This window comes from Camelus dromedarius, chromosome 21 (genome assembly GCF_036321535.1).
Source record: "Camelus dromedarius isolate mCamDro1 chromosome 21, mCamDro1.pat, whole genome shotgun sequence".
Taxonomy (NCBI): Eukaryota; Metazoa; Chordata; class Mammalia; order Artiodactyla; family Camelidae; genus Camelus; species Camelus dromedarius.
Window position 1 is genome coordinate 32,655,007 of NC_087456.1, and position 13,102 is coordinate 32,668,108.

At 39.9% G+C, this 13,102-nt stretch overlaps 1 pseudogene; it reads right to left on the reverse strand.

The window, feature by feature from the left end:
- Positions 1-9,260: 9,260 nt before the first annotated feature.
- Positions 9,261-10,589, reverse strand: LOC105100424 (large ribosomal subunit protein eL29-like; annotated as a pseudogene).
- Positions 10,590-13,102: the final 2,513 nt, after the last annotated feature.

A 13,102-nucleotide genomic window follows, 5' to 3' on the forward strand; every position in this document is an offset into this window, starting at 1 on the left:
CTGTTAGGTAAGGGTTATTTACGTGTTTAATGTAGTGACACATTCATTAGAATAATTGTTCACTCTCGTATTAGTGAAACAGAGGCATAACGCGTACTGATGATAATTCAAGGGGCGATAATAGAGAAACTCTTTTCATCCTGAGTTTATGCGTCTCCTCCAACTCAGTGCAGGGAGTGCTAATGAGCAGTGAAAGGGGCAGGTTTACCCTGCAGGCTTGCCTGCATTTTGGAGATATTAATCTTTAGGAACGAAAGGTAGAGAGCAATGAAGAAAACTTTTAGCACTGACGTGGTAACCAGTAACCGGGATGCACTCTTTGCTAACTGTGACCTCACTGTCTTTTTTATAAAAGGAATTATTATTGAATTTTCATTTAAACTTGTGTCTACCTCTGAATCTCTGTATCTACTTACAGAGCTTTAGCTTTGCCCGGGCCGATTAACAGTTGATGTGTATTGTGCTCAATTCTACAGTGTAGGGTATTTTTCTCAACTGATTCTATTTTTCCCCATATAAACTTTTTTCCAGCTGATGTTAACTTGGGATGTTTCAGATGAGGGAGATACTCGACTTTCATATTTATACGAGACTGCAAGGAACACCTCCCTTCAGTGCACTGATTTTTACTTAGATGGGCCCCTATTCACATGTCTTTTAACTTAAGACTAATTTTGTAAAGGACTTAACATTGGATTTTGTTAGTTCACCGTGGGTCACCTCATGGAGGTACATATTAATCAATTTACCTTGAGGCTTTTTATTCTGCTTATGACAGAATTTATTTTATTATAAAACCTATTGGCTCTTATCCTAAAATTAGAAGCTTTATTAGAACCCAGAAGGATAATATTCTATTTATCTTGTTTATCATATTTTCAACTAACCACAAAACATCAATTGTATTTATTGTTGTAACAATTGTATTAGTATTTCACTCAATATTACTGGCTTCAAGTTTTACTGTTACTCCTACATACTGATTATGGACACATCAGATAAAGTCCTACCAGTCTTAGCATTAAATTTTAGTAAAATGTATCTATTTTAAGAATAGGTTTTGTGACATAAATTGAAAGGGAAGTCTATTTTAAACTATATCTCCATTTATTACACAAAATTAATTCACAAAAGAATTGTTGAATTCCTTAAGGGCAAAATGATAAATCATGAAATGCCTTAAAATCTCTCACAATCACAAAATTGCCAAATTGATGGAATAGCTATTCGCTCTAAATTGTAATACACTTAATAAACATTATGTGCCCTCAGACAAAATAATATTTTCCACAGATGTTTGGGGTTCTGGAAAAGAAGAATAAGTTTTAAGGGTGGTGGAGATAATCGTGACATATTCTTAGCTGATTCACGTAAGCTGGGTGTGGGAAGGGCATTTGGGTAACCCTCAGCGTATTTTAGCATGTAGATCCTTGTAAATCACCACTCAGAGTCATTGCTTTTTCCTTAGGTTAAGCAGTTTCTTAGATGGGGTGAGCAGGTAGTTGGTTCATCTTTTGTGCATTAATTTTTGCTTCAAAGGCTAATCCGTTTCATGTTGCTGTGGAGAGTGAGTTTGTCTAAGATATTTATTCTGGATGGTGCTGATTTAGAACATTATTTCCTTTTGTGACTAAAAAGACAATAGTTTTTAATAGTTGGACAGGTGCATGAGGTGCTGTGATTTTTGATATAGAAAATACAGTGTCTGTATCAAATGTTGATAAATAACATAAATACTTTGGTTGCACATTACAAGTACATTTTTCCCCTGAACCCCTTGTTTTTCTCTTTTTAATAACACTGTATATTTCTCTTTCTATTCAAAGCCGTATTTCTTGGGTCCCTTTGCTGTTTCCATTTTCTTATGTCTCACTTAAATCTCTTCTGGTTGTACTCTGCCTTCCAGCACAGTCGTTCCACTAAAACACCTCTGTCAGAAGTACAACAATTCCCTTTTTGGCCAAATCCAATAGAAAACATTTCATTCCCCAATTTTGAGGTGTTCATTTATAATGAGCCTTTTTTTTTCCTTACTGTGTGTAAATGTTTTCCTTCCATATATTTTCACTGGAGTGTATCCTGAGCTAATGCCCTCAGGGAAGAGTCTGTGGCACAGTAGAAAAGAGAAATATATAGCCTTGGCCTCCAAAATCTTGTCTTAGAAATGTGAACAATAGAAGAAAATGGGTCCATAGGGTGGACATCATGCTGTTGAAGTTCTTGGGAAAGATTTTGCCTCAGTTTTGCAAAAGGGAAAAGGGAGAGAGGTCTGTGGGTCCCCGGAGCCCTAGGAAAGGGACTCTGTATCATTTCTTCAGGAATACCTTGGGGAAATTGGGAACGCCCTGGACAGGAGCGACTGTCTGGCCTGTCTGCATGATTTATTCATCGGTAGCCTTGCAGAATATTTCTGTATCCTTAACATGGCCCAGATGTATTGGAGAACTTGCCATGGGTCATGTGAAAAGGGAAGGTCAGGGTCTCAGAAGTACCCTGTGTGAACAGAGGATCTGTCACAGTGGCAGCAACCTTAGTGCTGTAAGATGAAACCTTAGAGAAAACGAAGGCATCTTTTTCAGAATTAAAGAAAGTGACTGAGATGGAGAGTTGGGCCAGTCTAATCAAATTAGGAGTGTGGCCTCAGAAGTCAAGTTTGTAGAAAATCTTTCTTGAACTTCTCAGGTGTTATGGACTGAACGTTTGTGCCCACCCCTGGTCCCCCACAAACTTACACATTGAAGCCCTAACCCCCTAAAATAATGTTTTTTTGACATTTTCTTGTGGTAGATCATTATATCTTCATATTCAACTGAGTCCTCGCAATGACTCGTGTATTCAAGCTGAAGACCGAACGTGCTCTGTCATGTCGTCTTAGCTTTAACTTGTGCCTCTTTAAAACCTTGTTGCTGCCTAGACGTAAGAACATAATAAATGCTCATTTTAGAAAATGTAGAAAAAAGAGAGAGAAATAAAAATAAAGGTTTTTAGAACTAGTTTTTACTAAATTTTGAGTCTTTCATTCCAGATTTTTAAAAAATACACTCATTGTTATTAATATACATGTGAAATAGACAATAGCTAACATTTGATAAACCTTTACTAAGGCGCAGGCCGCAAAAACTGGACTTAAATGAATTGAGTGAATACTCAATGTCATAAGGGAGATTCTGTAACTATTTCTGACTTTACAGATGTAAAACCTGAGACACAAGGGTTGAAATGACTTACTCAAGATCCCATGGTAAAGCATGGGCGAGTGTTCAGTCCCAGGCAGCCTGAGTCTAGAACCCACTCTCTGAACCACCCTACAGCTGTGGACACAGATGTGGCTTAGACACGGCACAGGTGGGTAGGTGACTGTGCAAAGCTCATGTGCATGTGAATGCTTACATTATCTGCTTACACAGCAAAAATCACACTTTAATGTGCTTTTAATGTTTTTGTTCTAGTGACTTATATATAAATTTCTATTAATAATAGCCTATATAGCTGATGATATTTTTCACCTAATATATGAATTTGCATTTCCAATAACATTTTGTTGAAATAATTTATGTTAATATGATAGCAGTCATTTAAATAGATAAACCACATTCCATACCATAACTAACCTATCATGTACAGAACAACCATTTTATTAATGGACACAAGACTCATAGTGTTACAAGAAACACCTTGGCTCATAAAACTTTGTTTAAAATTCGAATTATTTGTCTAGGATAGTTTCTTAGGTGTAGGAATCTTTGGAGTAAAAAAATGATGAACTTTATAACCCTTAATTTGTACCATCAGATTATACTCTGGGCCATTGGATTGAACTGTGATTTCTCCAAGATTATAAGAAAGCATTTATTTTACTCAACTTTTCCCAACAGTAGGTTTTAATATTCTTTTTTAATCTTTGAAAATATATGTCTCTGGTAGGTAGTTTGAAGGGATGGTATGCTGTTCTGTACATCTGTATTAAATAATGGGTCTCTGAAAATAAAAGTGCTTTGTTCATAAATCTTTTAGGGCATTCTCCAGAGGTAGGTATGATTACAGCCCTTTATTTCCTTATTCATTAATTAAACAGAAATAAATCATGGTAACCTCTTCTCTTTCTTTTTTGTAAAAAAAAAATCTTTACTAATTATTACGAAAGGTCTGTACTATGCTGACATTTGTGCGATCTGTTATTGCTGGAACGGGGGAAAGGAACTGAGTTATGACATTAGTGATGAAAGCTCGGGAGTAGCCATGTTTGGATGAAAAGCTTTTGATACTACTTGGATGATGCAAAATATCAAATGCCAAGGACATCTTCAGCTTCTCCTGTTATAAATACAGGGGTCAGCCTCCATTCCTCTCTCTCCCTTACCACTCTGTCCTCATTCACTCCATCATCAGTGGCTATCAACGTAGCCGTCACAACACATCCCAAATCTGTCTGCTTGTCTCCATTCTTCTCCAGTCACTCTCAGTCAAGTCAGAGTCACCTTTTGCATGGACTGCCTGTGACTGGCTCACTGCTTCTACTCAAAGTCAAATTTCTGTCTATTTCTAGCCTCTAATTTTTTTCACAGGAACCATGATTATAGTCGGTTGTGTTGCCTTCTCCAGTTGTTCATTGCCCCTCCCCTAAAGGACCCTGCGTCCTTCCTTGCCCCACTGCTTAGACTTTGCCATGTGCGTCACTTCGCCTATGAGAACGTGAGTGAAAGTGATGTGTGTCTCCTCTGAGAGGGAGCTTTTAAGGACATCATGTGGTGGTACCATCACTATTTTTCTTTTCCCGCAAGAGCAGGGATGCCCTAGACAGGGTTGGGTCCTTCAGTCTGGACCTCAGAGGGAAGAAGGTAAGTGGTGCAGAACCCCAGTGGACCCATGGCAGGTGGTAGCGTACATTTTGTGGCTGTACATGGCACCCTCACCTAAGTTTTCAAAATATAAAACAGATAATGTTGCTTTCCTCTTCCAACACTGCAAAGGTTTCTTATCACGATTAGAGACAACTGAAAGTTCCCCATCAAGGTGTGTAAGGCTCTGTATCATATGGACCCTGCCTCCTGCCAGCTTTCATCTGACATGGTTCTTTTCATGGTTCTCTGCTCACCCCCAGATCCCACAGTCCAGTTGTATCTCTGCCTTGTGGCCTCTGGCATAGGTGTTCTCGTCCCACAACAGGGCTCTCCCCCCATGTTTGTTGCTCTCTCTTAGTTCATCCCAGTTTATTTCCTTGTGGCATTCTTTGCTATCCAGGCGTATTTGTCTAATTGATTATTTTCTGTCTCCTCCCTCTAGAATCTAGAAGCAGGGGCTTCATGTATCCTGTATCCTCATGCCTAGAATGAGACTTGCCCTGCAGGAGATACTAAGCAAACACATTTTAAATGAGTAATTGCATCTCATTCCCTTTGCCACGTCAAATTTGGTGCTGGTCAGAATGCTGTTTCTCATTCCTCAGCCTTTTCCCGTAAGATTTCCTTTTCTCTAACTGTCTTTAAACATATCTTAACTCAGAAAATATTACCCACTCTTAAAAACTTGAGTGTTCCTTTAATTTAACATCGTGGCCACAATTTAAACACCTTATCTTCTACACTGAAATTGTTCTTATAGTTCCCCCATGGGCTTCTGTGTTTGTGTATGGACAATGATAGTGTAGTACAGTGGTGAACTGCCTGGAAACCAAAGCCAGGATGCTCAGGTTCAAGTGCTGGCTCTGCTACGTACCAGCTACGTGCCCCTGGGAAACACCCTGAGACCCTGTGAGCTTTGGTTCCCCAACCTGTGAAATTTAATCTGAGCAGCAACAGCATGTTCCTGAAAGGTCACTCTAAAGAGTAGAGAGTTAATATGTGTAAAATGTTTTCAATAGTGCTTTTATAGAGTAAATGTTACAAAAGTTTGGATAAATAAAAATTAAACTGTCATATTTATTTTATTTCCACAGTCCCTTGAACTTGGATCACCAAGGGTTGTGGTAATAAATGCCTTTTGAAATAGATGGAACAAAGGTTCAGTTTTTAGGTCTTTAGGCAGAAACTTAGACTTTCCTAGTGATAAATTGATTGTGTTTCCATTCCAGTGTCAATAATGCACAGTGTTGTGCAAGGAGGATTGAATTAGGAAGAGATTGTGAGAATTTTATAAGAGTTTTATCTATTTTATTTATGTTTTTGGAGGTAGACCTAATATGACATGCTAATAAAGAGAATAGGAGGTATGAGAGAAGGGAAATATCAAAGATGACACCAAGTCTTCTATCCTGGGTATTCGGAGGGTGATGCCTTCTATTGAAAATGGACAATCTTGGGGCTCCTAGGTGTGAGGGATGGGGAAAAATATAATCCTGTTTTGGTAATGTCAACTCTGTGATATGTATTTGACTTCCATGTCGGGATACTGAAGGCTCTTTTATGCTGTTGCTCATAAAGTCTTGGACTCAACAGAGAGGTTAGGGCATTAAAATCCACGAGAGAAAATGAGATCATCTTGGAAGAAAGAGTAAACACAGATGAGCTACAGGTGAACCTTTGGGCTCTCAGGCATTTATACATTTAAAGGCCAAGTGGAGAAGGTGGAAGTGTCGCTGCTCTAGACTGGTAAAGAATCACCAGAGATGTTCAGAGAGTCAGTGTTAAAAAGTTCCACGTGGTTTTGCTACCAGCTTCAAGGAGTTGAGTGTCTGAAACGGAGCTTGCCTCCAAATCACAAATATTTTGAGAATATATAACATCTCAGATTTGCAAATAGTGCTAACTTGTGAGCGAAATTCTTTCATGTTCGTCCCTCATTAGTATTCAACAATGCCGTTTTCCAAGTAGAGGAAGCTCTTGAAACTTAGTCACATGCATTTTAATTGGCGAAGCATTTTCGGATGTTTAGTAAGTTCCGTGTTTTGTGACAGTATACAACATTGTTTTTCTGTGAGCAGTTAAATCAGGGCAATGATAATTATTTTTCTGTACAATTAAAAAAAAAAAATCCCTATTTTGAGGAAGAAAGCCCTGGATGCTGCATGCTCCTCGCTTGTGTTTTCCAGGCCATCACTTTCCATTTTTACAGCTTCTAGTGCTCTCGTTCTCAGCTAAAATCGTGTCATGTCTATCAAGTGTAATTTCCATGTCTTTAACTTCCCACTTCTGCAATCAGTCTCCTGTGAATTTTTCAATTTCAATTGAGGTCATTGTGATCTGGATCACATCCAATTTACTACAAATGTCTCTGGCATACTTTCCGTGTAAGTCTGACACATCAAAAACACCCATTCTTTGGCATCTTAGAAAAAAAAAAAGATCTTAAGTGTTGAAATGCCTTTAATTTTTCTTTTTTGATTTGCAAAATTTGACCACAAATTTAAAATTATGAGTCATCCAGTCTACTCTTTGCTTATTTTCACATGATTTACTTCTCAATACTAATGATGTCATAGAGCCATACTGTTTCAGTGTTTACAGAGAAAAAATATTTTAGAAGTAATTCTATTCCCTTTTATATATCGTTGTGGACATGAGTCAGTTCTTATAATTAAGGACTATAAGTGTCAGTCCTCATTCAATTCTGAATACGCTTGTAAGCCTGGTGTAAAGTCTAGAATTAATAGTCAGAAGCATGTTGTTATTTTTTCAAAGAGCCAAAGTGTAAGATGTTTAATATTTTGAAATGCTTTTTTTTTCAAAATTGTGATTATAAAGGCAATTAAACCTTCCTGAATTAAGCAATCCTGTCTCTTTGAAGGTTATTATGTCAAATAGAAAAGCTCTTAAGTCAATTGAATAAGGATTAACTACCTGGAGGGAATATTTTAAACTGTTGAATTAGCTTTCTCACAGGAACTGGAGGAAAGTCAGATGAGTGTCTTTTTATTTATAAGTCAAAATCTCTAAACAGGATTTCTTTTTTTTTTATCCAACAGAACTTCTGATGAGCAAAGATTTCATAGGCAATTAAGAAACACAGTGCTAAGATAAATCATGAGTATAAAACTTAACATCTCACAAACTGTAAGAAATTGACTTCATGTTAAATATGTATAATTTAGTGGGAAACTAAATGACTACAAGACACTTAATAAAAAAGGAATCTGGTGTCCACAGATTATAAATTGTCAGAAGTCATTTTGGGGCTGTATTTTCCAAGATTAATTTTAAAATGAGGATAGAGTTGCTAATGTAGCATTTTTAAGAGACAAGTTATTATTTAGTGATTTTAATCTATAGATAGATCTTGAAATCTATCTGGACCACATTGAAGATAAAATAAATAACTCTAACATGAAAGGAAGTATATCAGTTTTTCTCATAATTATGTCTCTAGCACCTAACATAGAAAAAATAGAAAATATATTTGTTGAATGAAGAGAAAAGCACATACACACACTTCGTATGATTATTCTCTCTCTACAAAGCTGTGTCAGAGTCCCCAGGCTGGCTGCCACGTTACCTTCAGCAGCGCTGGCCACGTCCCTGGAGAGACGCTATGCCCCACCTTCTTCAGGTACCTGCAGTTCTAGTCCTAAGACTAGGGACTGCCCAAGAGGCAAGTCCCAAGTAGAACTGGGAGTCATTCCCCATTGAAGCGATCATCAGGCCTAGAACTAGGATGCCAAGTAAGCCTCTTTATCTTACTCATCATGAAAAGTCCAACTTTCTCAGGTCATTTCTCATCCCTGGACTTTTACCGTCCTATTCATGCCATAGGCTGACCTGATCCCACACCCTTTCCTGGACTCCCCTTGCTTATCACTGCCACCCCAGGCCATTGTTGCCACCTCCTTCCTAGCAAGTCCCTGCTCCCTTGTTGTGCACACCACCTCGGTCTGTCTCCAGCTGCCATTTCACCGAAGGTACCCCCAGTCCTCTTCTCTCTAATCTGTAGTCCCGTCTCCATGTTATTTCTTGCATGCATTTACACTGGGACATCAGACATTGCTAACTCCAGACTTCTGTCTTCAGTCGACAACCTGCCCCACCTTCCAAGGTAACCAATTCAGCTGATCCCTCTCTCATTCTGGAAACTCTTCCTTCACTTTGTCACGGGAGACCCCACACTCCTGTTTTTCCTCTACTTCATGGGTGGTTTCTTTCCTGATTTTTAATCTCTGTCTTTATTTATGTTTTGTACGCCAAACAATATAACGTGACTCAGAATTTGGACTTTGTGTCTGTTCTCCAAGTCATGTCAGGGAATCCCATCCTTTTTTCCCCCCTGCCTCAGGTTTATTTGTACAAACAGCACAGGTGGACATGAGCCCCATGCAGACAGCAGCCCAGGGGTCACACCGGTCCTTCTGTCCTCACGTCAGTCGATGAAGGCCTCTGCTCTGGAGCCTCGGTGGGGGCCTGGGCGCCTTTGGGAGCCTGAGCTGGAGCTGCAGCTGGCGCTGCGGCCTTGGCCTGAGCCTGTCCCTGGCCTTTGGCGGGCAGAGCCTGAGCCCCTCGGCGGTGCTGCGGACACGCGCACGTTCCCCGAGCTGGGGGTGAGCGGTGCGGGCCAGTGGACGGAGCTCGCGGCCGCCCTGTGGGTCCTGGGCGTGGCCTCCTTGGGCTTCACGGGAGCCCCGGCGGCCTCAGCACATGTGCTCGCGGCCTTGGCGCTGTTGGCCTGCGTCTCCTTCAGGCCCTTCTTGCTGTGCCTCTTGGCAAAGCGCGTGTTCCTCAGGAGCTTGGGGTCCACCCCCTTAAGGGACATGTGTCGTCGTGATGGGGGATTTTTGATGCCGTTTCTGTGCCATTTGCGGGACTGGTTGTGTGCGGTGCGGTTCTTCGACGTGGCCACGTCTGCACCTGGAGGCCGAGAGCGCAGGTCAGGGCTGGGGCTCGCCGCGCGGGGCCTACGGCTGCCGCCCTGGCCTGGCCGGGAGGTCCTCAGTCGCCTGGGACCGGAGAAAAGGGGAGTCCCATACTTTTAAATGCAATTTAAAGATTAATGACTCCTTAAGTTATATCTTGAGTCGCAGCTTTCCCCCTATTTGCATTTTCAGTTTTGAACTTGATATTTCAATTGGGGGCCTAACAAGGATTTCACACTCAATGAGGCCAGTGCTCATTTGTTGAACCCTGTCCCCCACTCCTCCCCATTTTAACCAAACGCATCACCACTCACCTAACTTACAGACTTTCTTGTATCCCTTATTCTTCTCATTTTTTATCTCTAATCCTAATCAGTGACTCCCACTCTTTCTTCAAAATATTCCTCAAATCTTTCTATTTTCCACCACTTCTGTAGCTCTCATACTGTTTCACATCATCATTATTAATTGTTTGGCCTATTACGAAGGCCACTGTACTAGACTCACTGTTTCCCATTTTCTCTCACCAGTTTATTTACCATTGGGTGGTCAGAGTTGTGCTTTTAAAACATAAATGGTTTAGCACTTGTCATAATTTTTTATAATAGAAAATTATAAGAGAGTTCTGAATCTCTGTGATTACTAGAAGGCTGTGTGTGATCTAACCCTGACTGTTTCTTCTCTCCTGGCCGTTGCCTTCTTCCCCAGCTTACCCTGTCCCCCTCCTGGTGCTGTCTCCAACAAGTCGGCCACGTTCTCGCATCAGGAGCTCTTCAGGCTGGAAGTTGTACCCGCGGTTATCTCCATGGCCCATTCCCTCAGTTCATTCTCACGCTTGCACGCTTCTTCGAACACTCCTGAAGTAGTGACAGCTGTCACCATGCACAGCTCACTCACTTTTATTTTTATAATCCCTCCCCATGGACTTCCTCTGATTTGTCCTTGGCTGTAAGCCGTACACCAAGAACAGTGCCCCACATAAAGGATCTCAATACTTGTCAAAATAATAAGTAAATAAAAATTACATATATTTTGTATAACAGGTAGGTTTTTTTCATAGGAATCATGTGGTGAGTTACTTTTACAATAAGTGATTTTTTTCTCCTGAAGCGTAGTACTTGGCAGATGTTGGGGGGAGGGGTGACTTGAAATAATTCAAACCATCTGTAACGTATCTATTCAGTATCGATATCTAGAAATCATTAGATGACTAAAATACTCATGTTAATTTTTAATTGACTGCCCTTGTTATAAAATAAAACTTAACATTTAAAAATCACTCTATGTAACTACTCTTTAATGCATTATTGTTTTATCAAATCATTTTGCCAACTGTATACGACCAGCATCTCTTCTACCCGGCTGAAACCTGAATGGGTGTGACACTGTTCCGACATGCTTTGGTACTTAGGAGGCTGCACCAAAGTCTATGGACGTCAAGCATTGTCTTATTCCTTTGTTTTATTTCGAAGGATACGAAACTCAGAATACTTGCGTGAGTTAAAATGCTATTACAGACCAGAAGGGAAAGGGAAGATTGAAGAGAAATGCGGTCTCCCGCAGAGAACTAGAAAGAAACATCCACGTAGTCACACACGATAGGTTTTACAATGGGATCATGAATCCAGCAGCTACATGGCAAGCGGCATGTTTTTCCCATTGAAGGAATTGGTCTCCATCTATATAATGGTCTTCTATGTTATGCAAGAATAACCACATGCCTTTTTGACCCAGCAAGAAAGCTATTTTAAAGTGTCTAATCATCCGCTCATGTAGCTTTCTAAAAAGATGCAAATGCAATGAACTTCCTTACATTCTCTATTTACATTTTATAAGACGTAATGGTGTCTTGTAAAATATTTATGTTTGATTCAGTGCACTTATTGGAATATCAAGTGATTACTTCTCTCTCTAGTGAAGAAAATGATATTTACACCCGTACAGATGAGTATAGCAGAAATAATGTCATCATTATTTTGGAACAAAATCAAGTTACCTTTCCTATTTTAGATTAAAATCATAAAACATAGAGCATGTGTTTTGGAAATTTGACAAAAATGTATTTATGTTAGACATTCTAATACAGTTGGTTTTCTTCTACTTGAAATCCGGAAATCCAGATTAATACATGCATCAGTCTTCTTTTGCTGTCTTAAATTATCAGACATACAGTTGCTTAAAACAATGGGCATGGTAGTTCTGGATATGAGAATTCCAGCACTGATCTCACAGGGATAAAGTCAGGGTGTCCCCAGGGCTGTCTTCTGAGCCAGAGGCTCTGTGGAAGAGCTTGCTTCCAGAATCATTCAGGCTGTGGGCAGAATGCAGTTCCTTGTGGTTCCAAGACTGAGGTCACAGTTTCCTTGCTGGGTGTCGGACAGGGGCTGGTCTTTGCTCCTGTATTTCTTCTCTTCTTCTCCCTGGGCCTTGCGTGTGGGCCCTGTATCTCAGCCAGCAACCGTGTGTCCAGGTCCTCTCACACTTCGAGTATCTGATTTTTCCTTTAGTCCCATGTCTCTGTCTCTGTCTTCATCTGGAGCAACGTCTCTGCTTTAAAGGCGCACTGTTACTAGATTGGGCTCCCCTGAATAACCCAAGGTGCTCTCCCTATTGTAAAGGCCATCTCCTTAATTTTATCTGCAAAATCCCTTCATAGATTCATGTTTGAATACTCAGGGGGTGGGAATTTTGAAAAGAATTCTGCCTCACATTGAGTTTCTATTTTAAAACTAAAGGCCACATTTCCAGGTTAGCTTTAAAAACTAATGCAATGAGGAAATGGATATTACAATCTGCTAAATTTGAAAAATCAGAGGCAGATAGACATACTCATCCTACGACCTGCTTTCTGATGATTTGACATCTTGAATGACTAACAAATATTAGGTTTACTGAACTCCACTGAAATTATAGTAATTTTTGTAATAAAGTAATTTTATTTTCTCCTTCTCCCTGGCCTTCTCTTTCCTCTCTACTCTCTCTCCTCCTCCTCTTCCTTTTCCGCTATTCCCCATCCTCCACATCCTCTCTCTCCTCATCCTCCTTTTCTTCACCCCCCGTTCTCTTCTCATGATTTTTCTCCTTCTCCAATCGATTATTATATTAGATGATTTTTTCTTGGTATATTTTCTATCCCTTACACACATATTCTTTGTGATTCTCATGAGTGTTTTTTTGTGAGATGGACATATTTGGTATTATTGATGCTTTCTTGATATAACAAAATGGAAACAGAGTTTTTAATTATTTTTCTAAGCCTACGTTTGTTGTAAGTGAGAGAGAAAAGTCTATCATGTGTGCATCTTCTCCTATTGCAGTATTTTATCC